The sequence below is a fragment of the Emydura macquarii genome, unplaced genomic scaffold (assembly GCF_026122565.2).
Source record: "Emydura macquarii macquarii isolate MOO-44397 ecotype Brisbane River unplaced genomic scaffold, CSIRO-AGI_Emac_v2 contig_1363, whole genome shotgun sequence".
NCBI lineage: Eukaryota > Metazoa > Chordata > Testudines > Chelidae > Emydura > Emydura macquarii.
This window is the reverse complement of record NW_027131500.1, coordinates 24,721,620-24,742,063: the sequence shown is the minus strand read 5'-3', so window position 1 is coordinate 24,742,063 and position 20,444 is coordinate 24,721,620. Positions and strand designations below refer to the sequence as shown.

General features: G+C 41.1%; 1 protein-coding gene across 2 annotated transcripts in view; it reads left to right on the top strand.

Moving 5' to 3' along the window:
- Positions 1 to 298: 298 nt before the first annotated feature.
- The window catches only part of SMAD1 (SMAD family member 1), a 64,381-nt gene continuing 44,235 nt past the window's right edge, over positions 299 to 20,444 (top strand). Inside the window, exon 1 of one of the 2 annotated variants that reach the window (XM_067551948.1) lies at positions 299 to 511. The gene's annotated coding sequence lies outside the window, so the exon portion shown is untranslated. Of the gene's footprint in view, positions 512 to 805; positions 1,236 to 20,444 lie in introns of those variants that run through there. The other variant, XM_067551950.1, reaches the window with a different exon arrangement.

The window sequence follows — 20,444 nt, the reverse complement described above, 5'->3', positions numbered from 1 at the left end:
GAAAGACGAAGCAAGCCTCTCCTAAAGACAGCGAAAGCAGCTGGACAATACAAAGCAGTCCCGTCCACACGCATTCCTCGGTTTTAAACCGTGCTTTTCAAGCCACCCTCCTGATTTGGGAAGGCTAGAGGCCGGCCAGAACAAACCAAACGAATCCAGCAATCGAGGAGGAGGAGGAGGAGGAGGAGGAGCACGACCCAGGACTTTGCAGAGAGGCCCCAAGGCAGCTGCAGCTGCTGGCGGGGGTGGGAATTTGGAGAGGATCCCTCGCCGGGCTGGTGTGTGTGTGTGAGATATTGGCAGTGGGGTAAGTGGAGGCTGGGCGGCTCCGACTGCCTGACGCCAGCGAGACCAGATCAATTCAGGCGCAGCAGCAGCGGCAGCAGCAGCAGCGCGAGTGCGGGGCTGCCTGGCGGCTGGAGCCGCAGCAGCAGCAGCCGCCCGGGGACTGGGAGGAGGGACCAGGCGCGATCCAGCCAGCGGCGTTCGCTGCCTCCTCTGCCCGCCGCCGGTAACAACTTTGCGCGTCTTTGCCCTCCGCTGTGCCAGGGCGGGGACCCCCCCTACCCGATCTTTGCGTCCTGGGACTTGCTGGCTGGCCGGGGCCGGGGCCGGGCTTGCTGCGGCCATGGAAGTGGTTTGAATGGTGGCTTCGCTTTGCCTTCTTGCTTTTCCTCCCTCTCCCCCGCCCCCGGCTTCTTTCCAGTCCCTGGCTCGGCTCTGCCCTTCTTTCCCCCGCGATTTCGGGCCAGGAGGGAAGGCTTGGTTTTACTCTTCGGCATGATGGCGTCTCTGCGGTGCCCAGAGAGAAACCCGGGACTAGTTCTTCGCTTTCTGCTTTGCTGCCTTGCTTGGCTTAAAGTTTCTTTGTTGGGCTGGAGGAAGAGAAAATAGCCCCGCCAAGAGCTCTCTCCTTCCCCCTTCCTCTCTCCCTTCACACACACCCCCCCCCCCCACGCCGCCCCATTAGAAAACCCTGTTCCTGGGGCTTCTGCTGCTTCAGACTTTTGTCCTGGCCCCATTGTGTTCAAAGCCAAACGGGAGAAACTTGCAACAGTTTTTCTAAAAGCTCTGGCTAACACACGGCAAATGCCCTTTGTTTTTATTGGGGGAAAGCGTTTCTCTAATGATTTGGCTAATCCATATCTTAATTCCTCCTAATGGATTTGCTTTTTGCAACAAATCTTTGTTTAGAGGTCAAGGAAAGTTCATTTAATTCTTCTGATGATTAGGAGGTTTGGATGCATATGATTTTCCTTTTCTCAATGTGATTTTCAATTTGCTTCTCCTTTACAAGATGAGATTATCCAGCTATAGATGTATCTTGAAATTGTATTAAGTGATGCTGATGTGCAAGTAGTGTTCAATCATGCATTCTAAAGTAGCTGGGCCAGATCCTATCGTTTTAAATGAAGTCAGTGGGAGATTTGAGTGAGTAAAGACTGCAATATTTGTCCCTTTGTTAGTAGTTGATCGAATCACAGAAGATAAGCAGGCTGGTTTTTTGCATTTCGCTTATACATTATATGCTTATTTGTAGTTTACTTTTAGGAAGAGTGTGTCTTTTTGGTATATTTAGGAAGAAGAACTGATGTTCATTGCATCTAAGAATAGGTGCAGTCCTTCTCTTCTTGGGTGGAGCATTTGATGGTCACAAAACATCTAATTCTACTCTTTTTCCTGGGTGTATATTTCACATAAAAGCAAATAGAAAATGTCACTGCCATAAAATAAATATATATCCATCCTTCGTTCATGGCAGACATAGTAGGCTATGATGTCTCTGGAAATCTGCATTTTAGGTAAAAGGTTATGTTTCAGACAGTTCTGCACATAAAAACTGGCAACTCTCGCCTCTTCTAATTTCTCCTTTCTGTGGGTAAAACTAGATAGCCTCAATTTTGAGCCTCATTGTTGTGTAATGTACCAAAAAAAAAATCACAGACAAGCTAACAGCCTACAGAGACCACTTTCCTTTATAAATCGACACCTCAAATTCTGCTAGACTTCATGTGGTCAAGTGCCCGCCCCTGAGTGTGTCAAACAATGAGAGTGAATTCTGTGAAGGAACTTGCTGTGTTAAAACTGATTTTAATCTTGTCCATAATTATTACATTAAATATATTGGAGGTTTGCTTCCAGTTGCAACTCACAATGTAAAAATATCAATCTAGATAGGCGTTCTGCACAGGGCAGTTGGTAGAAGATTCTCCTTGCACCTTGGTATAAATATTAAATACTCCTTACAATGACTGGCTTTAGAGTTTTTAATGTTAAGATGAAAAATATTTAAGCCATTTATTTGATATTCCTGGGCTGCTGTTCTGACTCTCATTTTGTAATTCATCTCACACTGTAACTAGGGGCTTGACAGAGATTTCTCTGAAGTTGGGTGTTCCAGGAGCCTTACACAGTCTCCAGAGAGGATCAGTTCAAGGCAAGATCAGGTTACCCTAAGGGTAGGGATTTGTCCTTGCTTTAGTTTTGACCCCTCCAACCCTAGGTGTGGAATCAAATATATATATTTTTTCTTTACATTATCCCTCTCTTTTTCATTTTTGTATACTCTTTGAGAACTGATGATCCGATACAATGGAAAAAAAGGGACTAGATAAACAGGTTGATACCCTTCAGTTTATTTATAAGTAATGTCTACCAATTCAAGTGTTGGAAAGTTGATAAATTACTAGTGTCGAGGTCAAACTAGTAAGTAAAGGCATGAAATGTAAAGAAAAGTGATGCAATGATTAATAACATGTCTACTCCAGTTTTTAAGTATTGGAGTGATTTTTACCCCTCTCCCCTAAATTCTGAGCCACTTTATGGGTGCCAGTTAAAGACTGAAATTTAGAAGCCATGTTTTAAAAAAAAAAAAAATTAGGGAGTAATAAATTTGTTGTTGTTTAAGATACAATAGTGTGCACTATCAAGTCCAAGTTGTGTCTGTATATAAAGGCCTTCTTTTCTGTAGTCTTACAAGGCTAATGGAGGCATCATCTCAGCTTTATAAATAATGTAAATTGTGTATAATGTGGAGTCTCTAGAGACTGCAGAGAAAGCATCATTACCAGCCTTTTCAGCCTGCTGGAGATCTTAAATTGATTTACAGCACTGAACTGGTGCAAAATGATACATCAGGATGACATGGGGTCAACCTGTAAAAGTCTATGATGTGAGCCTATTAGTTCAGTCATCATAATTAAACCATATTATGGGGGTGCCAAAGCAAGCATGTGTGGCATGGCTTGTTATGCTTCAAAAACGGGTGATGCAGAAGTTAGAGAGCACCATGTGTGTAACTTAAAAACATTTTCTGTAGAGAGAACTTGAAACTGTGAAGAGCAAAAGTGTGAGCAGAGGTAGCCTGATTTAATTATTAACCCCCTACCCCCAGTCATTAGCAATTGGAATGGAGAATGAGCATGTCTCTTTTATTGAGTGGGGGAAAGCTGAATTTCATACGTTTCCTGAGATTCAAAAGTGATCAGGCTTTACTTGCTGACTACACAATCCAACAACAAAGTGGTGAAAGCAGGCAAACGGTTTAACACTCTTCCCAGCGTGCTAGTGATCTTTATCCTACTAGAAGTAGTGACTCTGAAAGTATTTGTTGAAATGCTTCTGTAGAACTGAGTGGTATAAATGTGTCTTGGTCCTATGTTGAACTATATGACCAGACCTGTATATGACCAGACCTGTAATTTTAAATCTTGCTTGTCTGTAGCTCACTACTTTCCTTAGTAAAGGCAATTGTGATTTTGAAAACTGCAGATTTTTGCTGTAAATAGTTTAGAAACTAGTATGCAACAGATTCTGGCTTAAACTAACTGTTTTGTATGTTAAACATCTTAATTCTCCTTGCTATTTGTACTGGTAGTAACAGCTTCACAATGCACACATGGTAAATCCTGCTTGTGGCTCTTGTCTGTGTCCTTCCTAGTATCTGGTGTCTTACGTTAATGGTTTGGTATTTTGGTGGTGGTGTAGACTTAATTGTTGCTGTCTAGTTTGACTTGTGTGAAATCACCACTGTCATATATGATCTCTGCTAATTGGGAGAAACTAGGTTTTTTGCATCCATACAGCTCAGTGTGATAACTACAAATTAAAATGGATTTTGAGGTTGTGAGCAGCTACAGAAAACACTAGAAAATCAATAGAATATTACTGGAAGATTGAAGAGCCTACAGGCTTAGTCAGATCAGAACAAGATGTCCTTTAGGTAAGCTACTTTCTGAGCTGGAAGTAAAGCATTGAAGCCCATTTTTAGGCAAAATATTTCTGAAATGTGGATAAGGAGCTCTCTTGTGCTGTGGTAAAATAGAGTAATTAAATGACCTTATTGAAAGAAGGACTGTAAAACCTGTGAAATGAACATGAGGTCACAAAGACTGCCTTGTGGTTAATGAGGTGATTCTTCTAATGTTCTTTTTATTTGTGGTTTATTTTTTTTATGACCAATTTGCCGAGTTATACTGTCTCTTTCCATTCCAATTCCTGTAGAACTATTATGAATACTAACGTTGAGAGAGCCGTGTGTGTGTGTGTGTGTGTGTGTGTGTGTGTGTGTGTGTGTGTGTGTGTGTGTGTGTGTGTGTGTGTGTGTGTGTGTGTGTGAGGACCTCTGAATAATTAGAGACACCCAGCTCTTTATAAAAAAAATTTAAAAAAAAGATATTTTGGATTCCTGTTCTTGAATTTCTAAAAGCTGTTTGGCTTAAAACAAACAAACAAAAACCCCAAAAAGTAAACTTTAAAACAAAAACTACTTTAGTTTGTCAAGCATGTTTTGAGATGCCAATGTCTCAGGGCTTGTCTACACACACAAGTTGTAACCAGTATAGTTAAAGCTGTAATATAGCCTTTCTGGTGCAGAAGCAGTTATGCCATTATAAAGGCATGCTGTATGGGAAAGAGCCTATGCCACACTGATATAAAGTACCTTTGTATTGCTATAACTTATCTACGTAAGGGGTTGTATTGGTATAACTATCTTGGTAAAAAAAAATTACACCCTAAACTGAAATAATTATAGCAGCACAAAAACTGTGTGTAGACAAGGCCTGGGGCTTTAAAGATAATACTCCCTTGTAGGGTGTTATATGGAGGAGGAGGAGGGACAACATTTTACTTCTGATGGCTGGCAACAGAGATCTACACTCTCAATGGAGAACAAATGTTGTTTTGCATAAAGGAAGCTGTCTTTCAAGAAAGAAAAGCCAAACGCTTCATAAAATAAACACTCCAATTCCAAGGATGACAACAGAGGTCTAGCAAAGAGCCCAGATTAGCAGAATTTAAGAGTATTGTCTACATTTGCATCTGGGAGCGAGCCTCCCAGACTGGATCCACAGACTTGTGGTATTGGGGCTTGTGTTAGCACACTAAAAATAACTATGTAGACAGATGTTGCTTTGATGTAGCAGCTTGGGCTGGAGCTCAGGCAGTGGTCCCACCCAGCCTCCAGGCTTGAGAGCCTGAGCTGCAACCTCTGCACAGCTATTTTTAATGTGCTAGGGTGAGCCTTGCTAGCACAAGTCTATGGACCTGGGCTGGAAGGCGCACTCCCAGATGCAGTGTAGACTTACCCAGTGTGACTTCCAATTTTTTGCATGTTTCTGTTTGCTCTGAACAAGGCCCAAAGTTGAATTGTATCAAAGGCATATGATATGTGGTTCTTTCAATTAGTCTTTGTGCTGGCAAATCTTTTATGTACAGAACATGGAACTAGATACTCAATTGGGTAGCTATGTCTTTGTGTTTTGGGATTTTTCAATATTAACATGGCCACTGGTGCACCACCTCTGTACTTGTCTTCCATTGGAAGGACAATTTAGCATTGTGGTGTTATGACTCCTGGGCTGCCTAGATCTTAGGTAGTGGCAGGAAAGTTATTTATTTATTTATTTATTTATTTATTCAGTTGTATTTCTGTTGTAGATTTATGGGGAAATTGACTGACACATCTATTATTCTAGAATAATTGTTCTTATTTACCTATTCCAGAATAACTCCACCCCAACTATGTGGACACTTTTCTGGAATAATTACTTCATATTGAAAGTTAAATTATTACAGACTAAAATTTCTTTTATTCTGGAATAGTATTGTCACATGTGCAGTTATTCCAGTACAGCTGAATTATACTGGAATAGCTGTTCTGGTCAATTTCCTCATGTAGTCATGGTTTAGTCTGGAATACAAGGAGAAAAGAGAATTATTTTTAAACATGCCTTTATATAATTATTTATATTTAGGTACTGTTCAGAGCAATATTATCCAAAGGCAAGTGTTACTGCTGACTTGGCTTATGAGTAAATAATTCATGTGGTTCCCTAGTAATTTGTGAAGCATTATTTCATATTTTTATGTTTAGAGGGACTTTTTTCCTACATGGCAAGAGATGTGATTGTCTAAATATGTTAATGTAGACAGTCTAAATTAGAGCTGTCTAATGTAGACAATCTAAATTATAAATTAAAATATTTCTTCAGAAATATTTAACACTCAAATTAAAACATATCAAAGTGATCATCACTGTATTGCATAACTTGGAAATGGGTATCCACTTAAAATATTTATCTTGATAATTTGATAGTGCCTCATTTGTTTTTCCCCTTCTCACTCAGCAATGGAGTTGAGTAAAGGAGTGAGTGTGTACATCCTCAAGCTGACAGACCTTACCTCGGGGTACAAAACCTTTGTGATTAAAAAAAGTGCAAATGCAGTATTTGACTCTTTTTTTGGGGGGGAAGAGGGAGATGGGGGAGAGAGATAAGAGTAAATTGAGTTTCAGGATTTATAGCCAGCTTTTGTAATGCATTGTCTAGCTATAGAAATGGAATCAGTTTAACTAAAATCTGTTCAGAAACTTATTTAGAAATTTATTTAACACAAGCCCTTCTCACTCATCCTATACTTCTCATCAGCATACTACTCATCAGCATACTTCTCACTCATCAACTGGTTTATATCTGTTTAGCTTGCACTAATATACAGGGTTTGCACTGATTTAGCTGAATTTTTTTTACTGATTTTAATTCAAGCAATGCAATTTCTATGTATGCATAAGGCCACAGCATATTGTTAAGACTACTGTGGCCATTTTAAAATGACCGGGGGAAAAATATAGTAGATGAATTGGGGAGGGGAAACTAGAGCTGGTACCACTACAGTCATATGATTATAGTCTTATTTATACACAGACAGACATATTGAACAATCAAATACTAATGTCACTTCAAATTTATAGGCATATTTTAAACATTTTTATATAAGACATTAAATTAGCAGTAGTTGCAGCATGCTGCATATGTAGCATATTCTACAGTAGAGGCTTATTTTAAATTCACTGCATTTAGATTATAGTGCATCTTTGACATTCTCATACTTCATAAATATGCCGCACTCTTGTGCACATACATGAATCGTGTGTCTAAAATCAGTAATGTTTAATGTTAAAACTGCTATAATTAATTGGATCAAACAGAGACACGGGTAACACAAAACAAAATTATAAATGAATCAAACTAAACTAATGTAGTATGTAGCCATTATTTTTTAAAGCAGAAAAGTTGGCTTAAATGTGAAACGTGTCTGAAGAATCCTGTTGTAATTTCCATATGTAAACGTGTTTGGGGGAGGAGGGGAAACATTTGCTTTGTTCACATTCATGTGTTAATGAACTGCATATTTATCTTTATTTTATCAATACATTTCACTCTTTATGCAATTAAGTTGCAATGTGGCTTGAGGTGAAAAGTAGTTAAAATTAAAAGCTTCCTATCTTGCATGCACCTATGGCTAAAAACTTACTTGTAGCAGATTTGATTAATGGATAAAATATACAAGTTGCAACTTGCTTATTTCCTAGATACAGTGGAAAGGAGACTCTCATACTTGTTTCCAAAGCACAGCTGAGCAAGGCTTGCTGGAACTATTAAATCTCTTGCTGTTTCTCCTGATCATGCATTTAATAATTTTCTGTAAGCTTGTGGGTATGATTGAGTTCCTATCAGTCTCTCTACATATGACACAAAGTTAATAAACAATAAAAGGTTTTCTTTCTCCCTGCTCCTTTCCACTGGTCACCCCCAGCATACCAGAGAATCACAAAACAAATTTCATTTGTGTTTCTTTAGAAAGAAAAAATGTCTGGCAAAACACTTTTTTGCCCGTTCTTTGCCAATTATGCTTTTAAGGTTGCTGAGCTGCCTTGTGTGAGAAAAGAAAGCCGGTCTTCAGTTCAACCATTAACACCTATCTTAGATCAGGGAAGATTCTGGTCCCACTCCTACTATTATGGTGTATGCACACCGAAGCAGATAAAATTCCATGCCTATGCAGTTATGACTAAAGACTTTTGTTGTTGTTGTTGCAGTTTGTATATGTGGTCTGTCACTTCGGTCACTTTTTTTTTTTTTTAAATGGAAATGTAATCAGTGTGCAGAGCCACTAGATTTTTAGGTAATATTGTTAAGGCTTTCTAGGGTAGTACAATTACAGGTAGAAGGTAATAGCGTCTCTCTTCTTATGTGGTCCTTCAGTCACTCACCAAGTGGTAAGAGAGTTGGGGGAAATGAAGTTTTCCTTCCAGGAGGCACAACTGATGGCAAACAGCTTTGTTCCTTTAAGCACAGAAGTCATCTCAGAGAAACATTGAGAACATAAGGAGCGAAGAGATGGGATGGGCAAGCCAGTTAAGGATTTTTAAGGGTTTAAGAAGCTTTGGTTATTTTTTTTCCTGCTCTTCCTCTTGTTGGCAAGAAGCTGAGTAATGTGAAGGCAATTCTAATGATATTTTTGACTTGATCAAAACCAGGAAATATAAAGAGCTCTCACAAGAATTCAAGAGAACCTATTCTTATGAGAATTCCATCCAGAGTAACACTTCAGTAAAGCAGTTTGAATTCTTAAATGATTAACAGTTCAAATCTCTGAACTGTGCGGTTTGTCTCTACTAGTAAAAACACCATATTCTTCTAAGGTTTTCGGTCTCACTGCTTATGATATAGAATGAGCTGAAGTCCTTGTATTTGATAGTACACTTTCTTTGGTTTTCTGTATTGTGCATCTGTTGTGCTAGATGGAAAGATGGTGCCTAGGGACTGTCTATGCTGGAGAAACTTTTTCACTGGATTCAAGACCACCGATGTAGTTAAATCAACTTTAAAATCAGAGTTGTATGGCTAGCTCTTCATCTATATTGACTTCAATGGCACTATTCTGATCTGTGTCGATTTACATCAGATGAGGGTCCGGCTAGGATAGATGTAAATCCACTTTAAGCCAGCTGGACATGTTTTTTACTGAGTTGTTTTAAAGCCCATGGGGTGGCCTTAAAATTAGCTTAGTAAAAATATGCAGTGTAATAGCCACATTGATCCCAGGATATTAGAGAGACGAGATGAGTGAGGTAACATCTTTTATTGCACCAACTTCTGTTGCTGAGGGAGACAAGCTTTTAAGATTACACAAAACTCTAGAAGAGTTTGTCTCTCTCCCACTAACAGAAGTTGATCCAAGCTCTTCTAGAACTTTGTGTAATCTCGAAAGCTTGTCTTCCTCAGCAACAGAAATTGGTGAAATAAAAGATGTTACCACACCTATTTTGTCTCTAGTAAAATTGTCAGTCCACTTAAAACTGGATCTATGCTACACATAATGGCTACAGTTGGGTTTAAAATCAGTTTTAGCTAATCCAGTTAGAAAACTACCTCATTTTAGACAGACCTCTTATGTACTGTTGTAAGAAGTGAAAGAACGCCTGCAATTCAATAGATTTGTGTGTCTGAAAGCAGAATTTGATCCCAGTTTCTTATTAACATTCCTTCTTATGGTTCACAGTAAGATTAGTAGCAATGTCCACATGTAGCAATTCAACAAGAGGTGCTTATCCAAACAACAATGAAACTACAGTACTCAAGGTTTCCAATTCACTTCTAAAAGTGATTCTGGTTCCTTTTTAAGGCAAATGAAACAATCAAGGAAAGAGGACTTTTGTCCAGAGCAACTTGAAAAAAACCCCACAACTTAGACTATGTCTACCCTGAGGAGTTATCCCAGTATGGCTATGCCAGCCTAGCCCCCCCAGTGTAGACGCAGCCAACAGTGACAGAAGAAAATTTTCTGTTTAGTATAAGAACATCATCTTCCTGAACAACATTAGCTACGTCAACAGAAGCACTCTCCCATCAACATAGCTGCATTTACAATGGAGCTTTTGTTGGCATAGCTGTATTGATCAGAGGTATTTTTTCCCCCACCCCTGACTAACCTAGCTAAACCAGTAAAACCTTTGTGTGGATCCACTTGACCAGATTCTGCACTGATATCCCTCCCCTTCCCATCTCCCTATTGCATGCAGTGGAGTCTTACAAGATGTAAGTTGCCATGATCTGCTCAATGGCTTGTGTCCTCTTGGATTCTATGGCCCATCTACACACTAACAATAAGTCCCAAAAGTGCTAAACATGTGGCTTGTCTGCATTATTAATATCACTTTGTTAGGGGACACAGTTGTCCTCATAACATGGGTAAAACACAGTTCTTCATACAGTGTAGATGGGATTTTACTGGTCAGCAGACTGCTAGATCCTTGATGTCTCTATTGTGTTTTCATGTCTGTACTGAATCAAATTGTACTGTAGCTCTAGGACAGTTGTATTTATAGTATATGTCTACCTTTACTGTTTTCAAGTGACTAGGATATCTTGTTGTTGGGGATTTCTTTTTCCCCCATTGTACAACCATGTTACAATACTGCTGAAATCCTTCTAGCGGGTGATCTTGAATATGCTTCTGCCTAACACTATTTTACAGGCATGACCCTATTTGTGGAGCTAGTAGTGTGGATGCTTTTATTAGTTTAGAAAACTATCACTTAATGTGGTTAAATTGGTTTAATCAGTAGTGTTTTGTATTTACAACAGCTTTCATTCAGGAATCTCAGAAACCAATTTTCACAAAGCATTTTCATCCAGATGCTTTTACAGATGGGGAAACCGAGGCACAAAGGTTCTGTGACTTTGAGTCACACCTTGATTCTACCAAGGTGGGGGAATAGAACTGGGTTTCCTGATTTGCAGTCTCCTGCTGTGCTCTCTAGATATCTAACCCCATTAGCTTTGTGCTAGTGAGGATGGGACCTCCACGGTTTATAAAGAGGAAATTACTGTATCAGTGACCTGTTTAGTAAAACTATTTAGAATGATGACCTGGTGAATACAGTGAACAGTACGTTTTCAAAAGGTATACGTTTTGCCCTTACTGAATACCTCAGGAAACCTAGCTACATATAGGTTACCATCTCGGCAATTACAGCTTCCTATTTTGCATTTTTGCCATAGCTGGTTTTGCAGTGTGGCATCCTTAATTATAGGCCCTTTATTATCCCTATTAGTGTTTAATGTGTTCAGTGCTTCTATTTGGGATGAAGGAGCCGGAGGAGAGGTCTTTGTTTGTATTACCTTAAACCACTACATTAATATAGTTTGTGTAACTTCTAGCATTAGATTTAATGTAGAAAAGACTTTTTTAAAAAAAATATTTAAAATGCAGATATTAGTTTCAAGCCCTGAAAGCTTTCTGGACAGATAGGTGTGAGATCGCTTAAAAATGTGACCTGTAGTAACCCGGAGCTCAAAACAATGGTAGTTTAGGAGGGTTCAAGTGTTTGCTAAAGTGTTTGGTTATTCAGAAACAGCTTGGGCAGAGTTTGGCTCTGGGAGAGAGAAACAGTTGGCCAAGGAACAAGAGACCAGGGTATCCAGATGGGGGCTGGAATGCAATATGAGGTGAAAGCACTAGTGTCTGCAAGTATGAATTAATCACTAAAAATCCTTGTCCTGGTGTCTGTGTGCTCTCTCAGCTACCTGGTGTGCTGTGCTATCTAGCCTGTTTCTGTCACCTCCATGGTCATAAACACGCCTAGGCTATCTTCCTTTCACTATGTGAACCTTTTATTCCTTCAGTTCTTTCACACACACGTAACATAATGCAGGTGTCTTAGAGCAGGAGTGTTCCACGCAACCTCCCTCTTCAGCACTGCACAGCACAGCACAGCACAGCTCACCTGAGCTTCCTGTCTTAGCTCCTCCTCGCTTCCCCTTCCTTCTACTCATATACTCCCTATTACATCATTAGCCCAGTAATTACCACCCAGGTGCTCAGAACCCCCAACAGAAAGTGTTTAATTGTTCACGGCTGAGTCTACAGCCATCTGCATGCTGCAGCAACATCAGTGATCAGGGTGTTGCTGCTAGCACTCTGTCACGTGCCTCCACCCCTAATTCAGTTGAGACTTTCTTGCCTCACAGGAGGTGGTGTTCGCTGTTCGAGCACTTCCCTCTCTATGGGGTAGAGGCTTCTTGTGCTGGGGCTTCTTATGCCCTTTCAGACTGGCTTTCCATGGGCTTTTGGGGAGGGTCTCTTGGTCTCTTGCCTTTCACCCACAAAAAGTACACTTTGCAGGTGGAGGTTCCCCCCCCCCACCTGCATCTCCGCCTATAGCTCATCACACCCCACTGACCTTAACTCTGGATTTTTTTTTGCCCCGACTTGTACACATGAGAGTAAGTTGACCCTCAGTACCGTGGTGTCTGTCCTCCTCTGTCTTGTACCTGGCACAGGACTGTCAGGATAAGTCTGCCTGTCAAGGCCTCTTTCTTAGGACTCTGCTCCCCTTCCTTGGCGTGGCTTGTTTCTTCTGGGAGTTGGCCTAGTCTCCACGCTTCTTCTCTAAGTGTCCTTGATGTAGTGCTTCCTGATCTGCTGCCCCCTTGAGTCCTGTCCTCCCCTCAGTTGTCAGTTCTTTCTGGGCATGTTAACGTGTGTCTACAGTGGTCAACACTCGGGATTCCTTTATTTGGATCCACTGATTCTTTGCCCTTCTTATGCAAAGGAAGGTGAGTCCAGTCTGTTCCTATCATGACCGCGTAGGGTAATGACTTTACTACTCTCTGCCACTTAAATTTCTGCCTGTTCTCTGTCCTTTAAATCTTCCTCTACCTCCAATGGGATGATAGCATTCTTTTTTCCATGCACGCAGTGGATGGCTCTCTGTTGCCACTGCAGTGTAACCAAGATGCTCTGTATTAGGGAACCGTTTGCACTGTACTTTGTATCTTTTTCATGACTTAGATTTTTGTGCCGTTTCTGATATTTTTAATGAATTTCAGAAGAGCTTTTATTATTGGACCCTGTTTCCCTTGTATTTTTGATAGATGTTGCAAGGAAAATTTTGTTAATTTTAAGGCTTCTGATTTTTCTCTTTAAAGACCCCCTTTCATTGGTACAGTTTTTATAATCAGAGCTGTCCGTGGATACAAATATGTGCATCTGCATCCGATCCACATCTGCAGGAATAAACTTTTACCTGACTGCCATCCGCCCTTCCTCTTTTAGATTTACCTGCATCGACACATCAGCTGTTTTGGAGCGGGCAATCCTCCATCAGCTGTTGAGCCCCTGCCACCCTGAACAGCTGATGAACTCACCCGCCGAACAGCTGTTGAGCCCTGCCAGCTGCCTAAAAACTGATCAGCCCCGCCTTCCCACCTAACAGCTGATGAGCCCTCCCAGCTGCCCCTCTCACCTAAAGATGATCAGCCCCGCCCTCCCCCCAACAGCTGATGAGCTGTTGAGCCCTACCAGCAACCTGACTATCCGACCCTGATCTGCAAGAATGGTCTGTGGATATCTGCAGATATCCATGGCTATAAAGCAGATTTGCAGGGCTCTGTTTATAATCCCAAAGGATCTACTGCCACCTGGACCTTTACATGTTACACACAATCCATTTTTGTGCATGTTAATTAGAAATAAATTACTATTTATTCCACAATGCCCTGTGAAAATTCTAAATAGACCCACTTTGTTCTTCCACTCAGGGCCTTTGTTTATGTCAACATTGTCGTCTGTAAGGCATTCTTCTTGGAATTTTTTCCCCTTTGTTTCATTTGCCCATAGTTCTTGCCATTTCTTTTTTAGCTCATTTTTTGATTAGGTGTTCAAATTCCAGTTTGCTTATGGGAATTCCTAGGTCAACTTGTTTATGATTAATAAAGCACTTTTTGCCTTTGCCTGCCAATTTGTAGCCTGCTATCCCTTTATGCACCAGGACCCCTGCTATTACTATGATTATATCCAGTTAGCAGTAATATTTTATTAAGAATATAATTTCTGCTGTCAGATTTAACACCATAGACAGCTCTCCCTTGCTTCCTGTTCCTTCTGCTTATATCCTTACATTAGCCCAGTAATTACCACCCAGGTGCTCAAATTCCCCCAATAGAAAGTTTTATTGCTCACAGCTGAGGCTGCAGCAATATCAGTGATCAGGGTGCTGCTGCTAGCACTCTGTCATACATGGACATTACTTAAGTTACTGACCCAAGACAGCTATAGGAATTGTCTAGTCAGAGATGAAGATTTCTTCCAGGAGTACTGCGGCTTCTTAAAACGTCTACTGAGGCCAGGGCTTTACTACAGACTTTAGCTGGCGTTCGGTCAGGAACATGGTGAGATGTAAATGGAACTGACATAGCTATACTGGTAAAAGTGCAGTTTTGTCAGGATAAGCTTCATCCATGCTAAAGTGCTTTGTTGGCATAGCTATACTGGCAAAGCCTTCCCTGTGTAGACCTGGACTAAGATCGAACATATTTATTCTTTTTAAAACAATACTGTTAAATTTATCTGATGTTTGTGATAGGTAGAAAAGCTTTTCTCTTATTATTTAGGGGGGAACTAATTTTAAACTAAGACTGACAGAGCAGGAGTTGCTGGCAGAACTTCTAAGAATCTATTTAGGCATCCTCTTAAAAACAAAGGCTGGCTTTACTACAAACATCTGCTAATGAAGGAAAGCGGGAGGAGTAAGACATTTGAAGATGATATACCATTGTAAGCTAATGACTATCAAGTACTGCAGAAGTCCCAGGGAATTGATAAACCACCTCCTGCATTTTCAAAGCCTTTTGAGATTTTTCTCATAAGGAAATTTAGAAAGCAATTACTTTTGCTTTTTAGTTCACCTTTAAAGTAACCTTTTTTACCTTTTTATTATTCTCTCTAAAGATGACCTCAAATGTATTTAAATATTTTTCTGCTTCCTTGAGATTTCAGTCTAATAATCTGCAATTGTAAGCTCCATAGGCCAGGGGAGTGTCTTCCTGAGTGTTTGTTTGCACCTCCCCTAACACAGTGGGATCCTGATCCTGATAGGGACATTTGAGCATACTGCTACTTTAAAAAAGAATACTTTTTACACTTCCGTTTGCTGGGAGGGAGATCTTGTTACAGTCCCAAATGTGCCAGATTCTAACGAAGAGAGAGAAATGAGAATGTGAGATTTGATGTTTAAAAACAAAAAACCAGAAAGATTTGACTTCCCTCCCCATTTTTCTCTATACACAGGGAAGCTATCTTTATATGTCAGAAGGGCTGGTAGTGGCAAACCCTGTAACATTTCAGAGAAATCATGTTTGCCTATAATTATGATTAACAACATATGGATGTTGACCGTGTATTTTGATGACTGAAATGTTTTTGTGTATAAATACACATAATTGCATTGCATTGCTGTCTTATTGTAATAGTCATTCTACAAAAATTTGTGCCATCTAAGTGTTGCAAAAGGTAATTGTCAGTGATTTAGGAAAAGAGTTCACTTGTATTTTAAACAGGCTATATGTTTTTTGTTTGGATGTAGTTTTAGGATAACCAGTACCGTTACTATCCTAACTAATTGAATTGTTGGACTAGACAGTCTTAGAACATCACAGAACTTCTCTAGTCACCAGTCAGTGGGGAATCAGACATTTACTTGTTTGTTGAAACTGTCAAGACAGCTGAGGTGAATAACTTGTTCAAGACTACCTTTTTGGGGGGGAAAAATCAGCTTAACTTTGCCATTGTTCACAAGTAGCAATAAAATGGCTGAACAACTTTTATTTTTATTATTTTTTTAACTGAATTAGTAAGAAGATAATAACATGGCTGACTGTGACATGTAGAAAAGCTGTGTGTGCAGTCAATAGAACCGATTAAAAAATATTTGTGCCATCACCATGGAGACAGTTAACCCCCACACCGCCAGTTAACCAATAAGTATTAGTCTTACCAGTAAGAGTAACACTTAATGGTTTAATGGTTAACCGATAAGTATTTTAGAGCCAGCCAAGGGGATCTGGCAAATCCCAATACCATCTAGCCTACATCGAATGGTGGAGAAGTGATTATTGGATGCCTCTGAAAAACTTGGAGCACTTTTATTCTCATCCAAACCCGGGATCATTGATAGTTGCAGCAGTGAAGGAAAAATCAAAATAGACAACAGGCAAATCCAAAGACAAGGACCCCAAAAAATCTAGACCTTTTTGGGCACAAGGCCCACTCATCTGCCTCACTGCAGCTCTGTGTGGCAAACTGCCAAGTGGTGTTGACCAAATATGATTTCCACCTATCGGAGAGGGTGAGTCTCTTCTTGAAGCACGTGCCACAGGACTCTGGGGAGGAGTTAAAGGAAATCATTAGAGAAAGCCAAATTGCCAGAACAGCCTTACAAGCAGCCATAGATGTGGTGGTCAGGTTGATGGCAGTGGCTATGCCCATGAGGTGGACCTCCTGGCTTCTAGCATCAGGAATTCCAAGAAAGGTCCAGGATACCATACAAGACCTCCCATTTGAGGGGATGGAGGTCTTCAGTAAAAGAACTGAGGAAGCACATCACTCCTTAAAGGATGCTAGGGCCTCCCTGGGGATCTACGTTGTGGTGGGACCAAACTCATTACCTGTACGAGATATTGCCATTCAAGCTCTCCAGAGCACCAGGAGTTTTCACAAAATGCCCACTGGTGCTAGTGGCCCACCTGAGAAGGCAGGGGTAGAAGTGAACACCCTAGCTGGATGATTGGCTGTTCAGAGGGAGATCACAGGAGGAGACTGCAGAGAGTTTGGAATACGCTTTATCTTTGTTCGCTCGGCTGGGCCTACTGGTGAACTACCAACAGTCATCTCTTGCTCCATCTAGAGTTCATAGGAATCGTGATGAACTCCAGATCTGAAAGGGCATATCTGCCTGAGGACAGACAGTATGGGCATTCATTCTTCAGCTGACATTAAAACAGACTACAACAATATGGACTTGTCTCGCAATATTTGCCACATGTCAGCGTGCATGTACGTTACACCACGGATTGCCAGTTTTATCTACGGCCCCTCCAGCTTAGCTCATGTCAGTCTAGTCTCATGCAAGACATTAAATAGACAGGAAGGTTTCAGTACTCCAGCATGTCATTGCAGAACTGGCTTGGTTGGACCCAACAAACATGAGAGGGAGGAGTACCCTTTTCAGTCCTCTCTCTGACAACGACAGTGGTCATGGATGTGTCATGGACAGGCTGGGGAACTCATTGGGCCATCTACAAATACAAAGGACCTGATCTATAGACTTTTCTGGAGCTACATCTGACTGTCCTGGACCACAGAGCTATCAGGCTGGCCTGTGTGGAGCTCTAACATGTTCTCGTGAAGATTTGCACTACTGAATTTCAGGACAGCACAACAGCTGCATAACAAAACAAGGAGACCTTCTCCTCACCCCTGTGGTCTGGAAGGCCATCAGGTTCTGGACTGGATGCTGTCAGAACAGGGTGATGCCAATGGTTCTTCACTCCTGAGTGTCAACAACAACCTAGTGAACGCTCTGAGCAGTCAACCTATGATCAACCATGAATGGTCCTTGCACAGATCCATAGTGGACCTGATATTCCGTCTTTGAGGATTCCCCTGACAACGCCATATATTAGAAGTTTTGCTCAATTGGTGGAATAAGCCCATTCCTACAGTGGAATGGAGGTTTGCTCCATGCCTTTCTACCTGTTCACCTAATTCCCAGGGCGATCTCAACATCAGCAGAGAGAAGTCATTCTCCTTGGCCAAGACAGTTTTGGCTGACAGATCTCTTAAAAATGTCTGTTCAACTTCCAGTCAGGCTTCTGGGCTGTCTAGACTAGTGGTTCCCAAACCTTTCTCTGCCATGGCACACCTTGATACCTTTAATTATTTTGAGGCACACCACCATTTAGTCTCCAAATAAACTCCATGAATATTCATGAGCCAATCCAGAACTCTTCAAGTAGTTTTTCAAAAAATTCTGTGGCACATCTGCTCAGGCCTGACGGCACACCGGTTGGGAAACACTGGTCTAGACCTGATCTCACAGTACCACTGCCTGATACTACATCCAGACCTGGAGTCACTGCATCTGACAATACGACTGTTGGCTGGCTGAGTACCACAGATAGGGTCTGCTCCTTCCAGGTCCAGGAAATTCTTGTTCAGAGTAGGGAAATATCTGTCAAATAGACATAATCATGGAAGAGGTTCTCAATACGGGTGGCCAAGCATAGTCTGGACTCTGCTCGGGTCTCAGTACCAAAGATCCTTGACTACCTCTTATGCTTGAAGCAGGCTAGATTTCCACTCATGTCCATTTAGTCTACTTCACTGCAATTTCACCTTGCCAACTGTCTGTACAGATGTTTGGCCCTTTCTCAAGGGACTTTTACATCACCGGTCATAGAACCTGGGATCTCAATTTGATCCTCCTCAGACTTACGGAACCTCTCAGAATGTGCCTTACACCACCTCACTCTGAAGTTGGTTTTGTTGGTGGCTATAACTTCAGCCAGTGTGAGTGAGCTTTGGGTGCTTCTGGCCGAACCTACCTTCAACGATCTTATTCTCATGGAAAGTTGTAAGTTGTGTTCTCAGATTTTTTTTATCTAAAAATTCGATCAAGCCTCCTGTCTTCTTGCTGAAATCACCACCAGAAGAAAAACTACACACATTCCAGGAGTTTGCTTTCTTGTATTGATAGGACCACACCAGTCAGACTGTTGCCCCACTTGTTTATTTTGCAGTCCATCACTACCATGGGCTTCAAATTGCAAGGGATCTGAGAGGGGGGTGCAACTGTCCCATCCTTTATGCCCTCATACAGGAGCATGAGGAGGCATAGGACATATGCACAATCCCCACAGACCCTGGTGATCAAAAGTCTACTAAAGTGCACATACACAGGCAGTGGGATCCCCTGAGACTACATCATCTTGAACAGCAACAGTTACTATAAAAGTTCTTTTTTGGAGCACAAGTTGTCAGCATTTGGTGGGGGGAGAAGATCTTGGTATGACCAGTGACCAAAAACTCATGCAGTTCAGTCTTGCTCTTCGCTTTATATAGGTCTGTCTGCAAAGAACAGAGGACCTGATTTGACATGTGACCATTCCTTGTGAAGTATGAAATTAGAAAATGTCAATAACTCACGTGTAGGTGGAATCTACTGAAGTTCTGCAGGTGTCGTTGAGGAGAGCTGATTGTCTTATCTCTGAGTTTCTCCATTATTAATGTGCCCTAAATTATTCTAAACCAAGAAATATTAGTTGGAGTGCTTGGTGTACTTCCACCTTTCTTCACGCTAATCGACTGAGAGTAGACAATGATACCTAGCGACTTTTACTTGTCTTGATTCCTGTTCCTAGAGCATGAACAAAATAACCCACAGAAGCAACCAGAAGACCAGGAAAATATACTGCAACAGTTTCCTTTTATTGTATAACATCTATATTTCCTGTAAGAATAGTAGGGAGCAAGTTTTTCACTTCCTTTAAAATTATCCTGTTGCAGTGTGGTATCTGATCTGTTCATTACTGTCTGTATATCAGTGCTTCTGTCCCTTGGATCAAAATCATTCAGGGCCTTGATGTCAGGGACAAAGGAAAACAGTGGGTATGCAGTTGTGTGTATATCTTGATTTCAGAGTGTGCTAGCTATTTTTGCTTTGTTCTTCAATTTTCTAGCTTTATTTTATTCCTCAAATATAGGCCCTTGCCCTTCCTTTTATGATTAAAAAGGAGGAGCACATCCAAGGTTCTTGGACCCCTGCTGTATCATTCCTTGGTGGCAGTGATTACGAAGTTTCCATTTGTCATAGGACTGATTGATCTCAATGTGCTATAGTAGAATGGGCTTGTGCTGAAGGTCTCAGCCTGAAAATGCTCACCCTTGCCTCCTACAGCAATAGCAGCATGATTTTTGTCAATGCCAAGTTACCTATAACTGAGCTACTGGTGCCACACCCCATATGGTGTGGGAAAGCTGCTGGGGGCAATAGTAAGGGCTTTACTACTTAGGGGCTAGTATAATTATATTGGGCTAGCTCTTCTTACAGAATCCTCTAATGTGTATGCAATATACCAGTGTGTATGCTGGTGTAGCTTATGCCATATCAGGGAACCAGCATATGCTTTAATAATAGCTTTTGTATAGCATTTTTCATTAGTAGATCTCAAAGCATTTTACAGAGTGTTATCATCCCCATCTTACAGATGGGGAAACTGAGGCATGGGTGAAACACCTTGCCCAAGGTCATCCAGCAG